Source organism: Theropithecus gelada, chromosome 11, assembly GCF_003255815.1.
Source record: "Theropithecus gelada isolate Dixy chromosome 11, Tgel_1.0, whole genome shotgun sequence".
NCBI lineage: Eukaryota > Metazoa > Chordata > Mammalia > Primates > Cercopithecidae > Theropithecus > Theropithecus gelada.
Window position 1 is genome coordinate 12,722,028 of NC_037679.1, and position 22,621 is coordinate 12,744,648.

At 40.7% G+C, this 22,621-nt stretch overlaps 1 protein-coding gene across 4 annotated transcripts in view; it reads right to left on the minus strand.

The window, feature by feature from the left end:
* The window catches only part of ATF7 (activating transcription factor 7), a 120,151-nt gene that overhangs the window by 69,128 nt on the left and 28,402 nt on the right, over positions 1–22,621 (minus strand). The window lies entirely within an intron of this gene.

Below are 22,621 nucleotides of genomic sequence, written 5' to 3' on the forward strand. Positions count from 1 at the left end.
TCAGACAACCAAATCTGCTGGCGCCTTGATCTTGAACTTCCCAGCTTCCATAACTATGAGAAAATAAATTTCTGTTCTTTATTAAATAAATAAATAAATAAGAAACGCTACAGATAAAAAATACTGTAACAGAAATGAAGAATCCCGGCCAGGCATGGTGGCTCATGCCTGTAACCCCAGCATTTTGGGAGGCTGAGGTGGGCGAATCACTTGAGGTCAGGAGTTCAAGACCAGTCTGGCCAACATGGTGAAACCCCCATCTCTACTAAAAATATAAAAGTTAGTTGGGTGTGGTGGCGCACGCCTGTAGTCCCAGCTACTCAGGAGGCTGAGGCATGAGAATTGCTTGAACCCAGGAGGTGGAAGTTGCAGGGACCTGAGATCGTGCCACTGCACTCCAGCCTGGGCGACCAAATGAGAATTTGTCTCAAAAAAAAAAAAAAAAAGAAAAGAAAAGAAATGAATGCCCATGATGGGCTTAATAGTAGACTGGACACAGCTGAGCAAAGAATCTTTGAACTTGAGCTGGGCGTGGTAGCATGTGTCTGTAGCTCCGGCTACTTGGGAGGCTGAAACCAGAGGATCACTTGAGCCCAGGAGTTTGAGACCAGCCTAGGCAACATAGTGACATAGTGAGACCCTGTCTCTAAAAACAAAGAATCTCTGAACTTGAGGATATGACAACAGAAACTTCAAAAACTGAAAAGCTAAGAAAAGAAGAACTAAAAACAACAACAAAATATCCAAGAACTGTGGGACAAATACAAAAGGCATAATATGTGCATAATAGGAGAAAGAAAGAAACAAACACAATATCTGGTATTGCTAAACAATAACTAAAGTGATAACTAAAAATGTCCCTACAAATCAATGTCAGATATCACACTATAAGAACATTAAGCAGGCTATATGCCAAACAAAACAAAACAAAACAAAACAACTACACCTAGATATATCATATTCAAACTTCAGAAAATCAAAGAGAAAGAGAAACATCTTGAAAGAAGGCAGAGGGAAAATCACCTTACCTACAGAGGAGCAAAAACAAGAATTACATCTAACCTCTCAGAAACCATGCAAGCAGAGAGTAGAGTGAAAGAGAAAACCCCATCATCTTAGAATTCTGTATCCTGCAAAATTCTTCAGAAGAAAGAAAGGCCATGTTCAGTGTGGCTCACGTCTACAATCCCAGCACGGCGGATGGACTGCTTGAGTCCAAGAGTTTGAGACTAGCCTGGGCAACATAGTGAGACGTCATCTCAATGAAAAATAAACAAAATTAGCCAAGTGTCATGGCGTGTGCCTATAGTCCTAGTTATTTGGGAGGCTGAGGTGGGAGGATCGCTTAAGCCCAGAAGGTTGAGGTTACAGTGAGCTGAGATCACGCCACTGCACTCTAGCCTGGGCAACACAGTGAGATCCTCTCTCAAAAAAAAAAAAAAAAAAAAAAAGTGAAGGAAAAATAAAGACTTTCTCAAGCAAACAAAAATACAGAGAAACTGTTGCCCAAAGACTTGCCTTGCCAGAAATCTTAAAATAAGTTCTTTAGAGAGAAGGAAAATGAGCTAGGCATAGTGGCTCATGCCTGTAATCCCAACACTCTGGGAGGCTGAGGCGGGAGGACTGCTTGAACCCAGGAGTTTGAGACCAGCCTGGGCAATATCAGGAGACCCTATTTCTAACAAAAATAAAAATAAATTAGCTGGGCATGGTGGTGCTCATCTGCTGTTCCAGCTACTCCAGTGGCTGAGGTGGGAGGATTGCTGGAGCCAGGGATGTCGAAGCTGCAGTGAGCTACAACCGTGCCACTGCACCCCAGCCTACATGACAAAGTGAGATACTGTCTCAAAAAAAGAAAAAAAAAAATCTGGGATTCGAATCAGCCCTCTCCAACTCCAAGCACACTGGAATCTCTGCCGCTGGAGGTTGCTGTTGGCTTCTGCCCATGCTGTGTGTTGGGATCTGCAGCCCAGCATGGGAGCTTACGAAGGCATCTGGTGGTTTCTCAGTAAGAAAATAGTGTGGATGCCAGACGTAGTGCCTCACGCCTGTAATCCCAGCACTTTGGGAGGCTGAGGCAGGCAGATCACCTGAGGTAAGGAGTTCGAGACCAGCCTGATCAACATGGGGAAACCCTGTCTCTAGTAAAAATACAAAAAAATTAGCCAGGCGTGGTGGTGCCTGTAGTTCCAGCTACTTGGGAGGCTGAGGCACGAGAACTGCTTGAACCTGGGAGGCAGATGGTTACAGTGAGCCGAGATGGTGCCACTGCACTCCAGCCTGGGAGACAGAGCAAGACTCCATCTAAATAAAAAGGGCCAAGCACAGTGGCTCACACCTGTAAGCCCAGCACTTTGGGAGGCCAAGGCGGGCAGTTCACAAGGTCAGGAGTTCAAGACCAGCCTGGCCAACATAGTGAAACGCCGTCTCTACTAAAAATATAAAAATTAGTCAGGCATGGTGGTATACATCTGTAATCCCAGCTACTCGGGAGGCTGAGGCAGGAGAATTGCTTGAACCCGGGAGGCAGAGGCTGTTGTGAGCTGAGATCATGCCACTGCACTCCAGCCTGGGCGACAGTGTGAGACTCCATCTCAAAAAAAAAAAAAAATAGCATGGAGTGTGCGTAATTGTGTTTGAGGAAGAGATAGTCACTGTCTCTGTGGTAGTGTCTTTAGGGAACTATCTGTGCCTGGATCCTGGGGAATTATGAAAAAGCAGTCTGCAGGTTTAACAAGAACTCTGAACCTTCTCCCTCTGTAGGATCTTCAATAGAAAGGTCCTGTCCTGAGGAAACACTCAGAGGCACTTCTCTTGCTTGTGAAGCCTGCCAGCACGTGTGTTTTGGTGAGCACTAAGATGCACATGACAAATTATGCGCAATGCCTCAGCACAGTCAAACGGGGTTTTTTCTGTTTGCACTTAACTAGCCTTGGACAGTAGAAGGAAACCTTAAATATTTCCTTCTACTCTCACAAACCCTTTATGTTTTTTTTTGAGACGGAGTCTCCTTTTGCCGGCCAGGCTGGAGTGACACAATTTCAGCTCACTGCAACCTCCACCGCCTAGGTTCAAGCGATCCTCCTGCCTCAGCCTCCTGAGTAGTTGAGACTACAGGCACACACTGCCACACTTGCCTAATTTTTATATTTTTAGTAGAGATGAGGTTTCACCATATTGGCCAGGCTGGTCTCAAACTCCTGACCTCAGTTGATCCACCTGCCTCGGACTCCCAAAGTGCTGGAATTACAGGTGTGAGCCACCACACCCGGCCTCACAAACGTTTTATCTAATAAAACAAAATTACTGCCAAAAAAAGAAAAAAAGAGACAATGTCAGAGTCGATCAAAAAACAAGACCTAACTGTATATTGTATATAAGAAACTCCCTTTAATACAAAAACACATATAGATGAAAAGTAAAAAGGCCAGGCGCGGTGGCTCACACCTGTAATCCCAGCACTTTGGGAGGCCGAGGTGGGCGGATCACGAGGTCAGGAGATTGAGACCATCCTGGTTAACACAGTGAAACCCCGTCTCTACTAAAAATACAAACAATTAGCCAGGTGTGGTGGAGGGCGCCTGTAGTCCCAGCTACTCGGGAGGCTGAGGCAAGAGAATGGCATGAACCCGCGAGGCAGAGCTTGCAGTGAGCAGAGATCACGCCACTGCACTCCAGCCTGGGCGACAGAGCGAGACTCCATCTCAAAAAAAAAAAAAAAAAAAGTAAAAAGATAGAGACAGATATACACTAATCCAAAAAAGTTGAGAGTAGCTATATTAATTTTAGAAAGAAAGATATCAGGAATAAAGACGAGCATTACATAATGACAAAATGGTCAATACTCCAAGATGACATACAAATTCTTAATGTAGGCCGGGCATGGTGGCTCACACCTGTAATCCCAGCACTTTGGGAGGTCGAGGTGGATGGATCACTTGAGGTCAGGAGTTCGAGTCCAGCCTGGTCAACATGGTGAAACCCTGTCTCTACCAAGAATACAAAAATTAGCCAGGTGTGGTGGCACACGCCTATAATCCCAGCTACTCAGGAGGCTAAGGCAGAACCATTTGAACCTGGGAGGTGGAGCTTGCAGTGAGCCAAGATCGCACCACTGCACTCCAGCCTGGACGACAGAGCAAGACTTCATCTCAAAAAAAATAAATAAATAAAAAATAAAAATAAAAATAATTAATGTGTATGTAGCTAACAACAGAACATCAAAATATATGAAGGAAAAACTGACAGAACTGCAAAGAGACAGATAGATGAATCTGCTCTTATATTAACAGTTGAGACTTTAACACCCCTATAATCAGAAATGGACATATCCAGCAGGCAGAAAATCAGTAAGGACATAGTTGAACTCAACACCACCATCAATCAACTGGACATAATTAACATCTATAGATTAATTCATCCAACAACAACAACAACAGATTATATATTCTTCTTAATTCACATGGAACATTTACCAAGGTTGACCACATTCTGGGCCATATAACACACCTTAACAGGTTTAAAATAAATCACACAATGTCTGCCTTCTAACTGCAATGGAATTAAAGTAGAAATCAGTGACAGAAAGATAGCTGGAAAATATGAAAAGACTTAGAGATTAAATAATATACTTCTAAATAATACAAGAAGCAAAAAAGAAATCTCCAGAGAAATTAAAAAGTATTTTGAACTAAATGAAAATGCAACTTATAAAAATTTGTGGGATGCAGCAGAAACAGTGATTAGTGGGAAATTGATAGCAGTGAATAAACATACTAGAAAAGAAAAAGATCTAAAATCAATAATCTAAGCTTCCACCTTAGAAAACTAGGGGGAAAAAAGAGCAAATTAAATCCAAAGCAAGCAGAAGAAAAGAAATAATAAAAATTAGTGTAGGCCAGGGGCGATGTCTCATGCCTATAATCCCAGCACGTTGGGAGGCTAAAGCAGGAGGACTGCTTGAAGCCGGGAGTTTGAGACCAGCCTGGGCAACATTGCAAGACCATGTCTCTATAAAAAATAAAAAAATTAGCCAGGTGTGGTGGTGCTCAGGAGGCTGAGGCAGGAAGATCATTTGAGCCCAAGAGTTGGAGGCTACAGTGAGCTAAGATCACACCACTGTACTACAACCTGGGCAACAAAGTGACACCCTGTCAAATGAATGAATGAACAAAGAAACAGTGGCCAACATGGTGTAACCCTGTCTCTACTAAATACACACACACAAAAAATAGCTGAGCGTGGTGGCGCACGCCTGCAAACCCAGCTACCAGAAGGCTGAGGCAGGGGGATCTCTTGAACCCGGGAGGTATAGGTTGCAGTGAGACGAGATTGCGCCACTACACTCCAGCCTGGCAACAGAGTGAGACTACGTCTCAAAAAAAGAAAAAAAAAAATAAAAGACCTACTATAGGCTGGGCATGGTGCCTTATGCCTGTAATCCCAGCACTATGAAAGGTCAAAGTGGGAGGATCGCTTGAGACCAGGAGTTTGAGACCAGCCCGGGGAACATAATGTGACCCTGTCTCTATCAACACCCCCTGCCAAAAAAAGAAAAAACCTACTATAAAGCTACAGTAATTAACACACTGTGGTACTAGAAAAAGAATAGACACATCAATTACTATATATATATATTTTTTGAGATAGAGTCTCGCTCTGTCGCCCGGGCTGGAGTGCAGTGGCGAGATCTCGGCTCATTGCAAGCTCCGCCTCCCGGGTTCATGCCATTCTCCTGCCTCAGCCTCCCGAGTAGCTGGGACTACAGACACCCGCCACCTCGCCCGGCTAGTTTTTTTTTGTATTTTTTAGTAGAGATGGGGTTTCACGGTGTTAGCCAGGATAGTCTCGATCTCCTGACCTCGTGATCCGCCCGTCTTGGACTCCCAAAGTGCTGGGATTACAGGCTTGAGCCACCGCACCCGGCCTATGATGACTTTTTAAATACAACACCAAAGGCATGATCCATGAACTAAGTAATTGATAAGCTGGACTCGGGTAAAATTAGAAACTTCTGCTCTGTGAAAGACAATGTCAAGAGAATGTAAAGACAAGCTACAGAATGGGAAAGAATGTAAAAGATACACCTGATAAAGGACTGTTATGCAAAATACACAAAGAACTCTTAAAACTGAACAGCAAGAAAATGAACAACCTGATTAAAAAATGGGCAACAGACTTTAGTCAGACACTTCACCAAAGAAAAATACAGATGGCAAACAAGCATATGCAAAGGTGCTCAACATCATGCCATCAGGGAAATACAAATTACTGTTATTCTTCTTCTTATTATTATTTTTTTTCATTTTTTTATTTTTTTGAGACGGAGTCTCGCTCTGTCACCCAGGCTGGAGTGCAGTGGCACGATCTCGGCTCACTGCAAGTTCTGCCTCCCGGGTTCACACCATTCTCCTGCCTCAGCCTCCCGAGTAGTTGGGACTACAGGCGCCCGCCACCACGCCCAGCTAATTTTTTTTTTTTTTTTTTTTTTTTTAGTAGATTCGGGGTTTCACCATGTTAGCCAGGATGGTCTCGATCTCCTGATCTCGTGATCCGCCCGTCTCAGCCTCCCAAAGTGCTGGGATTACAGGCGTGAGCCATCGCGCCCAGCAGGGAAATGCAAATTAAAACGACAAAATCCATTACACACTTTAATTAGAGTGGCCAAAATCCAAAACACTGACAACGTTAAACGTTGGTAAGGATGTGGAGCAATAAGAACTCTTATTCATTTTTGGTGGGAATGCTAAATAATACGGCCACTTTGGAAGACGGTTTGACAGTTTCTTACAAAACTAAACATAGTCTTACCATAAACATAGTATTACCATATTATCCAGCAATCACACTCATTGATATTTACCTAGATGAACAGAAAACTTATGTCCACACAAAAGCCTGCACATGGATATTTATATACCAGCTTTCTTTACTCATAACTGCCAAATCTCAGAAGCAATTAAGATGTCCTTCAGCAGGTGAATGGATAAATTGTGGTACATTCAGACAATGGAATATTATTCAGCACTACAAAGAAATAAGGTATCAAGCTATGAAAAGACAAGGAGGAAACTTAAATGCATATTACTAAATGAAAGACGCTAGTATGAAGTGGCCTTATAGTGTATGATTCCAACTAAACGACATTCTGAAGACGGCAAAACTACAGAGACAGTAAAAAGATCAGTGCTTGCCAGGGGTCAGTGGGAAGTGAGGGATAAACAGGCAGAGTACAAAGGATATTTAGGGCACTGAAATGATTCTGTATGACACTACAATGGTGGATACATGTCATTTTATATGTTGATTGATTGACTGATTTGACAGGAGTTCACGCCGTTGCCCAGGCTGGTGTGCAGTAGCACAATCATGGCTCACTGCAGCCTTGACCTCCCGGGCTCAAGCAGTCCTCCCACCTCAGCCTCCTGAATAGCTGGGACTACAGGTGAACATTACCACACCTGGCTAATTTTTATTTTTATTTTTTTGTAGGGACGGGGTCTCACTATGTTGCTTAGGCTGGTCTTGAACTCCTGGACTCCAGCAATCCTCCTGCCTCGGCTTCCCAAAATGTTGAGATTACAGGCATGAGCCACTGTGCCCAGCCTCATTATATATTTGTTAAAACCTACAGAATGTGCAATACCAAGAGTGAATCCTAATATAAAGTATGGACTCGGGTGATAATATGTCAATGTAGGTTCACTGAATGTAACAAATGTACCATTGTGGTTCAGTATGTTGATAGTGGGGGAGGCTAGTGTGTGTGAAGACAGGAGGTATATGAGAACCCTCTGCACTTTTCACTCAATTTTGCTGTGAATCTAAAACTGCTCTAACAAAGATAGTTTCTTAATTTAAAAAAAGCAAAGGAAGAGCATAAACGAAAAAAGAAAAGACTGAAAACCACTAAGTAAATGTGAATAGCTTCTTGCATATTCATTCTCATAGAGTGCTCAGAAAAGAGTCTAAAATTTTAAGCTTGGAGTATCCATTGCTCATTATTCTAATGTTAAGACAGAAAACCAAAGCATAGCAGAAAGTCCAGCTTCCAAGCAGGAACTGTTGTCTCCTTGACAGAGCTTCAATCCAATTATGCCCTAGTCACTAACTTTCCATCACCACCTCCCCTTTGTTTCAGAGAGAGCATACACGACCTTCCGTTCATGCGGTGGAGGAAGAAATTGCTTCCCAGAAAGGCTTAGCCCACTGCATTCTACTAGATAAAGGAAAAACAAAAAGCCACTCCACTCTGACAAGCCAATTACTGTCTATGGAGAAGCAAAATGCCTCCCTTAGGACTATGGGAATAGCCAACAAGGTACAATATGTTTAAACCTTTAACCATGACTCTGCCAAGAGCTGCTATGTATGTGAATACAATCCCCTCATCTCGGCAGTCAAATATGCGTAACTGAAAGTACAAGCCTCCATAAGGCCTTGTCTAGTTATAGCTTCAACTGCATAGAAAGTGAAAGAAGGCTAAAATAAAGTCTCCCCTTTCCACTACTGCAATTATCTAGGTAAAGCCTAGAAGGAAAGAACAGGAAAGACTGAAGAGGGAAAGCTAAAGTGTTGAATATAATATGATATTTTATAAAATATACACAGACATCTAGACCCTTGAAATTTTTAGAGTAACCACTTTTATTGTTCCCTCACAATACATACAACCTGACACTACAGTCTCCCCCTTAGTCCTAAAAAATACCTGAAACTGAAGTAAAATGACAAATGTCTGAAGTTATGAACATAATATAATTTTAAAAATTAATGTGCATAGATTGCCACCATGTAAAAAAAAAGATGTTCACTGAAGTGACAGATATCTATAATACTATTTACCCATTCCGGTATTATACAAACTCCAGGTATATACTACAACTGAGATCTTTAAAACTATCTGAACACCTCTTTTCACTTGATTCAAATAACTATGCCAATGAAAGACCTGTTATTGTCAGTGAGCTTGAGAACAGAGACATAAAATGGAGGTAATGAAAGCTTAGCATTAAAATGCAGTCTTCATCCATCCTGTTAAGCTGTCATTGTCTCTCTGATAACTTCTCAGGAGCCACGCTTTTAGCTCAGTTCTATAGGCTGCTGCCCTGAACCACTTTTTCTTTGCATTTACTTTTTTATAGGAACTCCTGTCGTCACTCACACACACACGCACACACATGCACGCTCACACGCAACTAACTGTTCTATCAGAGGCACCCAGCAAAATAAACAAATGAGATCTTTGGATACCACGAGTGATCATTTTGGTCAGTTACAACCTTACCCAGTGAGGCATTCTCAGTTCTGAAGCCAAGAACTTGGGTTTGTGGTAAGAGATGGAAAAGACAAGACTCTAGTCAGGTATTTCCTGCAGCTGAATACACAGTTAATTGCACATGGTTCACAGACATACAATGAATCATTATCAGAATCAAGAAGGAAAATGTGCTGGGTGCGGTGGCTCATGCCTCTAATCCCAGCACTTTGGGAGGCTGAGGCAGGCGGATCACTTGAGGTCAAGAGTTTGAGACCAGTCTGGCCAACATAGTGAAACCCCGTCTCTACTGAAAATACAAAAATTAGCTGGGCGTGGTGGTGCACATCTGTAGTCCCAGCTACTTGGGAGGCTGAGGCAAGAGAATCCCTTGAACCTGGGAAGTGGAGGTTGCAGTGAGCCGAGTTTGCACCACTACGGTCCGGTGTGGGCGTCAGAGGGAGACTCCGTCTCAAAAAAAAATTAATTAATTAAATAAAAAAATTTAAAAAAAGGAAAATGTGGCACGCGCTTGTAATCCCAGCACTTTCAGAGGCTGAGGTGGGCGGATCACTTGGATCACTTGAGGTCAGGCATTCGAGACCAGCCTGGCTAATATGGTGAAACCCCATCTCTACCAAAAAAATACTAAAACTAGCTGGTTCACACCTGTAGTCTCAGTTACTTGGGAGGCTGAGGCATGACAATTGCCTGAACATGGGAGGCAGGGGTTGCAGTGAGTGAGCTGAGATCGGACCACTGCACTCCAGCCTGAGTGATAGAGCGATCAAAAAAAAAAAAGGAAAATGTATGTTTTAAGCAACATTCCAGTGAAAGATAAAAACATTCAGACAATATATACAAAGAATCCCTTTACTGTAAATATCAACTATTAGATGCTCTGGTCTCTTTTGATCCTGTATGTATACTTCTACATATATATATATATGTATTTGTTTTTTTCGTTTGGACACGAAGTCTTGCTCTATCACCCAGGCTGGAGTGCAATGGCACGATCTAAGCTCACTGCAACCTCCGCCTCCCAAGTTCAAGTGATTCTCCTGCCTCAGCCTCCCGAGTAGCTAAGATTACAGGCGACTGCCACCACCCCCAGTTAATTTTTGTAGTTTTAGTAGGGACAGGTTTCAACATGTTGGCCAGGCTGGTTTCCAACTCCTGACCTCAGGTGATCTGCCCGCCTCGGCCTCCCAAAGTGCTGGGATTTCAGGTGTGAGCCACCCGCACCTGGCCACTGCTACATATTTTTATCACTTAAATTATTTCACATAAATATTTCCGTGACTCTACATAGCTAGATATTTTCACTTGCGATGATAAATGAAATCTCCATTGCATTAACACAACACAGTTTCTAATGGAAAAGGAAAAAGCAGATGTGTAGAGGTGCTATGAAGTCAAATAAAGACAGGATGTGAGACCTGAGTGGAGAATTGTATTACTCAACAGGCAAGATCCTCTATGTAGCCATATGCCAAAAATGTCAGAGAATAAGCAAGTTAGCAATCACTGAGCAGATTATACATCTCACTATAGTGTTGTTGTAATCATACCCTAATTCCACCTTAGTCATATTTCCTCTTACCAATAAGTATGGCAGCCACCAGAACAAAATACCCATCCTTTGTATGTGGGAGCTTATGGGCATAAAACTTAAGGCGAGAAAGAAGAAAATATTGATCAGGAAGTAACCTAGCCTAGAATGCACAAAGATGACACCCACAATGCTTCTCTGGGCCTATTAGTAGAGGATGCTGAAGCCATGATTTTAGGTCCCAGTTTTCTAGTTCTGTCAACGTTTCTGGTTGGTCAAAAATTAATTTTCTTTCCTCTTTAGAATCATGTCCTTGCTGCAAAATGATGGTGGTTTACCTCAGAGAGTAGACACATTTCAGCATCATTACCAGGCAGATAAAAAACATTGTAGATTAAGGCTGAGGCAGTTGCAGAAAGATTTCTTCATTTTCATAAGAATTTACACCTTTTTTTTTTCCCCACTCAGGCAGAGCTCAGCTACAGATTTAGCTCTCTCTGGTATGTCAGCTAGATATATAGATCAGTAATAAACTATACAAAAGACTTAGCTGACTGATTTGGACCATTTACCAAAAAAACACTACTTACTCACTTTCTTCTAGGCTAGATGTGGATACTGATGCGCGTATGGAAAATAACAAGGAAGCAATTTAGCAGAGTGGTTAAGAGTGCTGGTCTGGAGTCTAATCATCTGGGTTTGTGTTACAACTCCATCACAAAATACTGAGTAACCCTGTACAAGTTAGTTCTCTGAGCCTTACTTTTCTCACTGGTAATTCTCCCTCAGAGGTTGCTAGGATTAAATAAAATATCTCTGTAAAGTACTTTGGCACAGTACATGATAAAAACTCAGTGAGCTATAATTATTGTTGCTGTTGCTTCTGTTATATCAATAAAATCAAACAATTTTCATTGTATTTTATTCTCTCCCTTCCCTGTACGCTTTCTGGATGGAAAGATCATTTTCCTGTACCTCATATAAACATATTTCCTCTAAATTGTATATGCATGTATGCATACATGACCTGTTAGTATGCACTAATTGATGGTAACCCTGACAATCATGCTAAGAACTTTCCCTAGGCTAATGTTCACTTTACCACCTGTCAGAGTCAGTTCAGTCTGACAGGTTGGGAAAGTAGTACTGACCCAAGACTGGGAGATTCTCATATTCAGTCAAATCGAGAGGGTAAAGAGACAATATCTCTATGAAAAAGATCCTACTCCGTACCAACGAGCTAGAATTCTAAGCAGACAGGAACCATGAGTCCTAGAACTAAAGAAATCAGTATTTCCCTTCCCCCATATTTTATCAATCTAAATTTTCCAGAGTAGCGAAAGGAGGAAATGGTTCTTTCTTTCTAAATTAAGTTGGTTCCAGTGTTTATTTGGGCTATTCTTAACATTTACACTCCTCAAGTAGCTTCTTTTTTTATTTTTATTTTTATTTTTTGGTAGAGTCAGGGTCTTGCTTTGTTGCCCAGGCTGATCTCAAACCCCTGGCTTTAAGCAATCCTCCTGCCTTGGCCTCCCAAGGTGCTGGGATTACAGGTATGAGCTTCTAGTAAAAGAAGCTGAGATAGCCCAAAATAAAATGCAAAAGTATATCTGCTTATCTTGCATATCCTCATAAACTTCAATATCGCCTTTGCTCAGGGACCATTTTACCTAAGCCAGTCCACATCTGTGATCCCCTAACCCCAAATAAAAACGTTCATTTCTTTATGTAGCCAATATCACAGTTGTCATTAAACCAATTCATACTAAAGTGTGAATGACAGCCCCCATAGAGTTCTCCATAGTTTTCCAAGTACTTAGTAATTTACATGAATCTTTAATTAGTATAGAAGTACAAGAGTTTATTTCTGGATGAGGAATCTTTGCACTAATCTTCTTCAATCATATATAAGACTGCCCATGGGAAGAAGGAAGAGAATGAGACTTTATTGTTCTCAACCTATTCAACGGAAAATAGATCAAATGCTCTACTTCCTTTTGCTTTTGCTCAACCCTAATACCTTGATTCCGCAGATACAGCCCATTCAGTGTTCATCTTGTCCTTGCTCCTAATACCTAGAACCAATAAAACTGTCACTAGGCAAGCTAATTCCTATAACATCAGAGAGACTCCCAGCAAAGAAGAAGAAAGGTTGGCCACCTAAATCTCCCTGGATAAATGCTTGGAGTTTTAGATAGAACTTGGAGCTGTGGAGCCTCCCACGTCTTTCTCTCTCCCTTTTTTCCAACAATTTCCAATCACATGCTTATTCTACTCACAACTTTAAAAAATTAGAGGGCTATATGATTCCTACTACACAACATTCTAGAAAAAGTGAAACTATGAGACAGTAAAAAGATCAGTGGTTACCGGAGGTTCAGGAGGGTGGGATGAATAGGTGGAGCACGAGAGATTTTTATGGCAGTGAGACTATTCCATATGGTATTGTTAGAGCAGACACATATTATTATACTTTTGTGAAACCCCACAGAATGTATAGGCAGTGAATACTAATGAAAACTATGACCTTCAGTTAATAATAATGTATTAATGTTTGGTTCAACAATTCTAAAAAATACAGCACACAGATGCAAGATGTTAACAATAAAGGAAATTGTGAGTAGGGGTGGAGTGAGGAGGTATATGGGAACTCTCTGTACTCTCCACTCAATTTTTCTATACGCTTACCACTGCTCTAAAAAATAAAATCTATTCATTTTTTTAAATAGAGGAAACACTGGTGAATAATCCCCACCAGGTACAAAGGCTAGTAAGAGCCAAGATAAGCTGTATAAAAACGACATAAAAATGTAAAAAATTAGACTATAGGGCTTGATCTCAAACAGTAACTAAAGGACGGTAACTAAAGACAGGAAAGAAGCTTGAGGAAGTGAAGGAAAGAAAGACAACCTCATAGTGGCATTTTATAGTGACTGGTGTGCAAACAACTAAAAACAAATTTATTTCCCTCAGAGAAAGAGAACAGAAGCCAAGACACTTATAAGGGACACTGAGTTTCTCAGCAGAAAAATCACCACCATTAAGCCTCTGGCATACTTACGAGTATCACCCTGATGCCTCTCCCTGTGGCTAAGGAATCAGAGCTTGTCATTGTAACCAAGTCAGCAACCTGTGCTGGTGCCAATCTTTATAGTGGATTGAGCTATTTTTCAGGAAAAGCAAGGGATAATTGCCCAGTATCAAAAGAAGATCTGACCCTTGGGAGGAGAAAGGAGGTGCTCCTTTTGCCACAGGATGATTCTCTCTGGAATAACATAAATGGCTCTTTGAGAGACCATGTCTTTGATAAGCAGCGGTGCAACTCTGACAGCCAATCTGCTGAATGTCGAACAGAGCACTCAGCTTTCTACAATGACTCAAAGGACACGGCAAGGCTGCAGATTTATTCTGCTGACTTTCCCTGCACAGCCACTCAAGTTTTTCAAAGGCAAAAAGGAAGAACTCTTTCCTTTCAATCCAGGGAATTGCAAATTCCACTGGGATTTAAAGACAGAGCTATGTTTGCTCAAAATCTGACATCACTGATGTGAACAACAAGATTTAAAAGCTTGGAATGATGGCTGGCAATTTTAGTAGTTAGAGCAGAAGTTGGTTCGGCACTTCAATCTGCCAGCAGAATCAGCAGTCACACAGGGCACATGGTGTGCCAGACTGGGAATGAGCTAATTTCACAAAATTCATTCTCATTCTCTTTGTACTTTCACATGACAATTGCAAACAGTCCACATTCTTACCAAAGCACAAATACAAAGGTAGCATATTTCACTGCACAAAGAAATTTCAAAATAAAAACACAAAGGCACTGTTACAAAGAGATAAACCTCAAAGCTTCCATCTTCTCTCCATGATGCTTTCCTTCTTGAAATCCTATCCTTAACATGATAATTTTGTGAGACAAAACTTTAAAAAGCAACATCTCCCCACAATAAACTATTAAAACTATTTCTTCTTCACAATTTGTACATCAATTCTGCGAGATGAGATTTTGAAACAGAAAACCATTCTACGCATTCTACCTCAAAAGTAACATCCATGTACTATGATTTAAAGGACAAGCTCTCTGTGGTTAAATAGATTCAACCCCCAACAGACAAAAGAAAACTAGGCTTGACAGTTAAGATACCCAATTTGTTTAAAATATGTGTTGTTATCTTATGATAAGCAAACAAAGAAAAAAACCCTCAAATTTAGGGGTGATGAGTTCTATTGTGATTTTAAAAAACATGTACTAGTGTACTAAGTACACTAGTACAATAGGTACTGAAGGGATTAGTAATAGCAAAACAGCACAGAAAATTATAAGCAGAAAATCAGAAAAACAATTTCCCCAAACAAAATACATAACCTTTTCACAAAAATTAATGGAAAGAAGACAAAAATAAAGATGTTTTGTTTTATAAATAATATTGGCAAACACTAATCTTTATGTGTTTTTAGACATAACCAAAGGCCTGACATTTAACCAAATGTCAACTTGCACTGTAACTCTTTCAGAAAGGTTTATCATTTGGTTATAAAGACTCTATTAAGATCAAAATCTCAGTATGAGTGAACTCCAGGGCATGGGGCTTTTCTTAAAATATTACAACGTCCACTTTAAAAGGGACTTTGTGCCAGGTGCGGTTACTAATGACTGTAATCCCAAGCACTTGGGAGCCTCGGGTGACAGGACTGCTTTAGGCTAGGAGTTTGAGACCAGCCTGGGCAGCACAGCAAGACACTGTCTCTAAAAATAAAAACATAAAATTAGCCAAGCATGGTGTTGTGCACCTGCAGTCCCAGCTACTCAGGAGGCTGAAGCAGGAGGACTGACAGCCCAGGAGTTGGAGGCTTCAGTGAGTTATGATTGCACCACTGTACTCCAGCCTGGGTGACAGAACAAGACCCTATCTCTAAAAAAAAATAAAAGTGGCATTGTGTTTAAGTCACTGGCACATAGTTACAAAGCTTAAGTTTGCCCAGTCACGACTCTGAGCAGAATGTTGAAATTCTTTTTCTCTTCAGAAAAAATCTTCCAGAGAGCATCTCTTGTACCTTGTTCATAATGTACAATTTATTGGCATTTCTTTTCCTTTCTAAATGGCCAGGAGGGAAGAAGAGCTCCACAGCCACTGTATGTGGTTAGTAATGGCGCTTTTACTTGTCATTGTACAAAGCCTGTTAAATATTTACAACACAGACAGCAATATCTAGTCCTAAACACCCAGTTGTGAGTTTGAATTTTTTTAGAAATAAATCTACGACAAGTTTTCCCCAGCAAAATGCCAGACGACTTTACTAACAGCTTCAAGAGACCCAGCGGGTCCAGAGGAGCAGTTATAGGCCATCTGGTGATTACTTATTATTATTTATACAGCACTGTAGATGTACACACAGATGTGTTATGAATCCACATACAGAGAGGCCCTAACAAGGGCTGCAGACAGAATGTGACTGCTGAGCAAGTCAATCTGCATTAAAGAAATAGGCTAACCAGAGAGAGGGAGTAGGCCGGTTGCTTTTTAACCTGCTGCATTCGCTGGAAGACTATTTGATAAAAGAATGAAGAATTCTATATAATGACAGCATCTTGTAAGTCAACAACGTAGCTATATGCTATATGTAGTTTTGCCAGAGAGGCAAAAGAAGGATAAATGAAAGACAGACTTTAAGATTTAGAAGGCACTTTGTAAACTCAGCAGTTTGCAAAAGAAGGGAATAGGAAAGAGGCCTTTTAACTTAGGAAGAGCTGAGATGCAAAGACAGGATTTTATTTTTTTTCTAACAGGAATGCTCTGAAAACAGTTTCTGGGTTCCCATTTCAAATATTAAGTTATATCTAAGGAAAACAAGAGTGAATAACTGAAAAATATCACCCTAATTTCCTGGATGTAATACCAATTAGATTCATACAGCCTTTTTTGGGAGGGGCAGATCAGAGCAAGGATGCTTTTAATCTACTGTGCTCTAGCAACATACATATATTTGTTTAAATACAACATGAAAAACAAAAATAACCAACTACATGTTTCTAAGGGCAAGTATCAAGAGTATCAGATCCGACATTAAAAAACTTGAGTTTAATTCCTGCTCTTAACATCTCTACATCTAAAAAACTCCAGTCCCAGGCCAAGTGCGGTGGCTCACCTGAGGTCAGGAGTTCGAGACCAGCCTAGTCAACATGACGACACCCCATTTCTACTAAAAAATACAAAAATTAGTCATGTATGGTGGTGGGCGCTTGTAGTCCCAGCTACTGGGGAGACTGAGGCAGGCGCTTGTAGTCCCAGCTACTGGGGAGACTGAGGCAGGAGAATCACTTGAACCCGGGAGGTGGAGGCTGCAGTGAGCCAAGATCGCACCACTGCACTCCAGCTTGGGTGACAGAACGAGACTCTGTCTCAAAAAAAAAAAAAAAGAAAAAAAATCCCAGTCCCAATTTTGTCTATATGATGCATAAGAGTGGTCTACTTCCACCACAGGTTAGTGCAGCATCCAGAGAGTGAACTGAAAGTTATTGCAAAGTCAACATATTACAAAAAATAAGGTTAGCATTTGGCCTAATTTGTGTATAATGCCATGTATTTTCAGCTGCCTGACAGCATGCAGGCACTCTTACCAGATGGGAACTAGATGAATTATTGAATGAAATATGAATTATTAAATAAAAATCAGAATTTTCAAAAACTCTTGGCAGATGGTAGGGAAAAAAGGCTTATTTGTTTGCCTGAAATTGCCTTCACCTGTCGAAACATGTAAACATAGCATATACTACCACAAATGGCATTTACCTACCAGAGCCATTGCTTCCCCTTGTAATTCTCCAATTCAAGATGCTTCCCTAACATACAGAATTAGGAATCACCACCAACTCATTCTTTCCTGCTTTTCTTTTGTGCTTATGCCAGATAATAGGGCAACTTGCCAAAGGGACAGAATTAAAGATCCAGAGTCCCACAGTACCAGTATGGCCCATTTAATGGGAAGGCTGGGATAACAGGAATAATCTCTATAGATTTGTGTTATATAGGCAATAAAACATACACCTTTGCAGCATGCCAGCATTTAACCAATCATAGGAGCTATTTGTTGCCTCATATATTACAGAGCAATAGAGATTTAAGGGATAATGTTCATGGAGGCAGAGGATATGAAGCAATAAACAGCTTTGGAGGTTGGCTAAATGCCAAGTGAAGCCAGGACTACACCACCATAAACATTATTCCTATTATATGACAAGATAAGGAGGTACAAGAAGCTGCCCTCAATCCCATCACAACTAGGGCTCCATCACTATTCTTGGCCTTAGAAAGGAAAAGCAGGCCCCAGAGGTCTATGAATTAGTTATATGTTTTGTATCTCAGTCAGAAAGATATGAAGATAATTTCAACCTGTACCTAAATGTCCTCTGGGAGAAGAGAAGAAGATCTGATAGTAGATCTCTTCAGGCAAAAAAAGAGTAATAGCCCCTCAGGGTCACACTGGACAGAGAAACAATCAAAGGATTTTTTTCCTTAAAAGGACAAAGGTGGGCCGGGTGTGGTGGCTCACGACTGAAATCCCAGCACTTTGGGAGACCAAGAGGGGTAGATCACCTCCGGTCAGGAGTTTGAGACCAGCCTGACCAACATGGCGAAACTCTGCCTCTACTAAAAATACAAAAAAATTAGCTGGGAGAGTTAGTGGGCACCTGTAATCCCAGCTACTTGGGAGGCTGAGGCAGGAGAATCACTTGAACCCAGGAGGTGGAGGTTGCAGTGAGCCGAGATCAAACCACTGCACTCCAGCCTGGGCGATAAGAGCAAAACTTCGTCTCAGAAAAACAAAACAAAACAAAAAAAGGACAGAGGTGATACAGAATAGATATGACAGAAACCTTTCTCACTGGCTAAGAACAGGATGATACTAACTCTCCATAGTATCTCCTCAGAGGAAATGTGTTCCTGTTTTTAAGGAAATTGACATTCTAATAAGCTGATATGACCATCTTCTGTTCAAATACTTGATTATGGTAACCAGAAAGACTACTTAAATCAGCATAATTTATACTGCAAACCTGTGTCATATGCCTGAGAGGGAGGCATAGGAATATGGAATTTGTTGATCCCAGTAATAAAAAAACTGGGCAAAAAGCATCCAAAAGGTAAGTTATCTAACTGCATACGCATGAAATAACATCTAAAATTCCAGATTACTGACAGAGACATAGTATTTATTCCTGCTTCCACATACAATGGAACAACTTTATAATCCATATTCCAGTAAAAGTGTCCTCCAAAAGTATTAAAAACTTATAAGACTTCCTATTAATAGATTCAGTACCAAACTATATTTCTATTATTTTAACAACACGAAGCTGTTTTGTAGTCACAATGTCTTTAAATAGATGCTATCTTATAAACATTTCAAAAACCCACACAACTCAAATTCAACCAGTCCTCTGCCAAGAGGGTATCTGGGGCACTGTTGCCTTAACAACACTAACCCCATTCTCAGGAGGCAGCTCTATTAACTACTCCTGCTACCACATTCCACAGAGAGGCATTAGCAGGGATATTGCTTTCCCTGAGTTCCTCTTCATGAGGTTGATGAGGCCTCAAGAGAAACAAAAAAAATCTCAACAGGAGAATAGAAATAACAGGGCTAAAAAACCCTATCACCTGTCTTTTCTGATAAGAATGCAGACAGCACAATCTTCAGCAGTGTTTTTTTTTTTTAAGTACATGCAGCATATTTAGAACTCAGCTGTGTCACATCAGACTTACTGTTGGGAAGTGGATCATGAACAGAATCCAAAAATAACAGCCATTAAAGACCTAGCAACCAAAACATGTTTACGTATCCATTGAAAGCCTAGTGGTTTTGATTATATAGTGGAGAGCATAATCCACTAGTCTATTTTAGGTGAATTTTCCTTTCACCTTCCCTTAATATTAAGGCAGAGGACAATTTCTGAGTTTAGGAATGCACAGGGTAAAGTCTGGTGAAGGAGCAGATATTGACATAATATAAGGTTCCTATAGTTTTGTTTGTTTTTTAAGAAATAGTGGCTGGGCGTGGTGGCTCACACCTGTAATCCTAGCACTTTGAGAGGCTCAGGTGGGCGGATTAGGAGGTCAAGAGACCGAGACCATCCTGGCTAACACGGTGGAACCCCGTCTCTACTAAAAACACAAAAAATTAGCCGGGCAAGGTGGTGGGCGCCTGTAGTCCCAGCTACTCGGGAGGCTGATGCAGAAGAATGGCGTGAATCCGGGAGGCGGAGCTTGCAGTGAGCCAAGATCGCGCCACGGCACTCCAGTCTGGGCGATAGAGCAAGTCTCTGTCTCAAAAAAAAAATAAAAAATAAAAAATAGAAAACAAGAAATAGTATCCTGAGTTATAATTGTTTTCATTCCTACTTCCTCTACCCGGTAGAAGCCACTGCTTTTTGAGACTTCTATGGTAGCAGGTTCTAAACCATGTCTTGTAAAAATTATCATGGTCCTTATTACCCATTCTGGGATTTACATAGCCTTTTTGTTATTATACCATTTCTGGAAGAAAGAACTTGAATCTATGACAAATGGATTATAAATAGCTTGAAAGGCTCAAGGTGGCTCCAGAATGAAACCATTCTCAAGGGATATTAAGGAGTTGGATGACAGGCCAAGAGTAGTTCACTTTACCAAATTTATCTTATCTGCCAGATTTTCACTATTTCATATAACATAAAGCAATCACAGTAAATCTTGTAGAGATTCCAATCTAGAGTTATTTATTACCTGATAGTCGGAGAAACTTGGAAGAGACTAAATATAACTGAAGAACTATAATCTCACCTGAGCATAAAGTTTTGACATGCAAAGGAGGTAAACGGATGAATCATGCTACCTTCAAAGCCTTAAGTTGTACCTTTGTATCCTTTTTCAATGAAATAAGTATCTTGAATCCAAAAGAAAAAGGTAGCAATGTTCCACACTCACCTTCCTACTGAGGGGAAAAAAGCTTTTAGAACCTAACTCAGAGGTTATAATGAATCCTAATTACCAAAATACCAACAAATAATTCAGAAACAGGAGAGAGAAGCAGGGGAAGAAAATGGCTTATGGTAAGTGGAACGCAACTTTACGAGAAGGAACCAAAGTCAAAAGTCCCTAATATTTTCCTACCTCCAGTCCAAAACACAACAAAACAAAAACAAATTTCACAAATCTGTGACATTTCACAAATTTCAGTGGATACTACTATTTTCTGATGAGACAGCCTAAAGAGGTGTTATTCATATCTTTCTTCCTCAGAGAGCTTGAGAAGCTTTTCTCGTATATTCCTTATTTTTATCATCTATTTTTACTTCTTTGCGAAGTCCTTGTCTGGGTGGTTTAAGCATATAACATATAAGAGGAGTTCAGGAGTAGCTTAAACAATAAGTGAAGAAAAATAATGGTAAGTATTGGAAAAATAAATCTTTTCACCAAAAATGCCTATTTTTCAACTAAAAGAAAGAAGTAAAAAAGGGATGAAGGCCGGGCACGGTGGCTCACGCCCATAATCCCAGCACTTTGGGAGGCCAAGGCAGGTGGATCACGAGGTCAGGAGATCGAGACCATCCTGGCTAACACAATGAAACCCTGTCTCTACTAAAAATGCAAAACATTAGCTGGGTATGGCGGCGGGCGCCTGTAGTCCCAGCTACTTGGGAGGCTGAGGCAGGAGAATGGTGTGAACCCGGGAGGCGGACCTTGCAGTAAGCCGAGATCGCACCACTGCACTCTAGCCTGGGTGACAGAGCAAGACTCCATCTCCAAAAAAAAAAAAAAAAAAAAAAGGGATGAGGTATCGGTCATAAGCATCATAGTAAATAGTATTATCTAATTCACATGTAAAAGTTTGGAGAGATCATTTTTTTATTTTGAGACAGTGTCTCGCTCTGCTGCCCAGGCTGGAGTGCAGTGGCATGATCATAGCCCACTGTAGCCTCAAACACCTGGACTCAAGTGATCCTCCTGCACCAGCCTCCCAAGTAGTTGGGATTACAGGCGTGTGCCACCATGCCTGGCTAATTTTTAATTTTTTTTTTTTTTTGTAGAGACAGGGTCTGGTCTGGTCTCAAATGGATATATATATTAAAGAAATCACATGGGGAAACATGTAGTAAATAATAAAGTTGAAAACTTCGACATGAAAGGAAATACACCCTAGGATGTCAAATACTGCAGAATACGATGCCTTTGTTGGTCTTTTTTGAAAATTTTAGCATTTACTGGAATTTGGAATCTTCCTTCTCTTCATTCCTTGTCACCACCCCCATTTTATCTACCTCTCAAATTCATAGGAATCTCTGAAGTTAAGCTCTTCTTTTTGTCCATATTTACAATGTTTAATATAATTACTCTGTAATCTCACATACCACCAGTAAGTGTCAGTGGACAGTCACATGACATATTCCTAAGTGAACAGAAGCTCAACCCTTTGAGTTCTATAAAGCGAATTAATGAAGGCAAATAAAACTTCCTTTGTATTCCTTTCTTCATACTTTGTGGAACATGGCAATAGGGGAAGGTCTAGGAAGAAGAGTTAAGAAGATGCAAAATGAAAAAAAAGGCAATTTCAACAAAAATACCTTATTAAAAAAGCATATGATGAAAAATAACATACAATATACACATATGAATATAATTACGTGAGAGCTGACATACAGAACAATGCATTTATGGCATTAGACAGAGAAAATGTTTATATAATGCTGTGAGATCTCAAGTTCTATATTGGATTTGTCTTTTCTAGATAGATATCTGCCGTAGCTGCTAACAATGATTTTCTGGATCAACAGT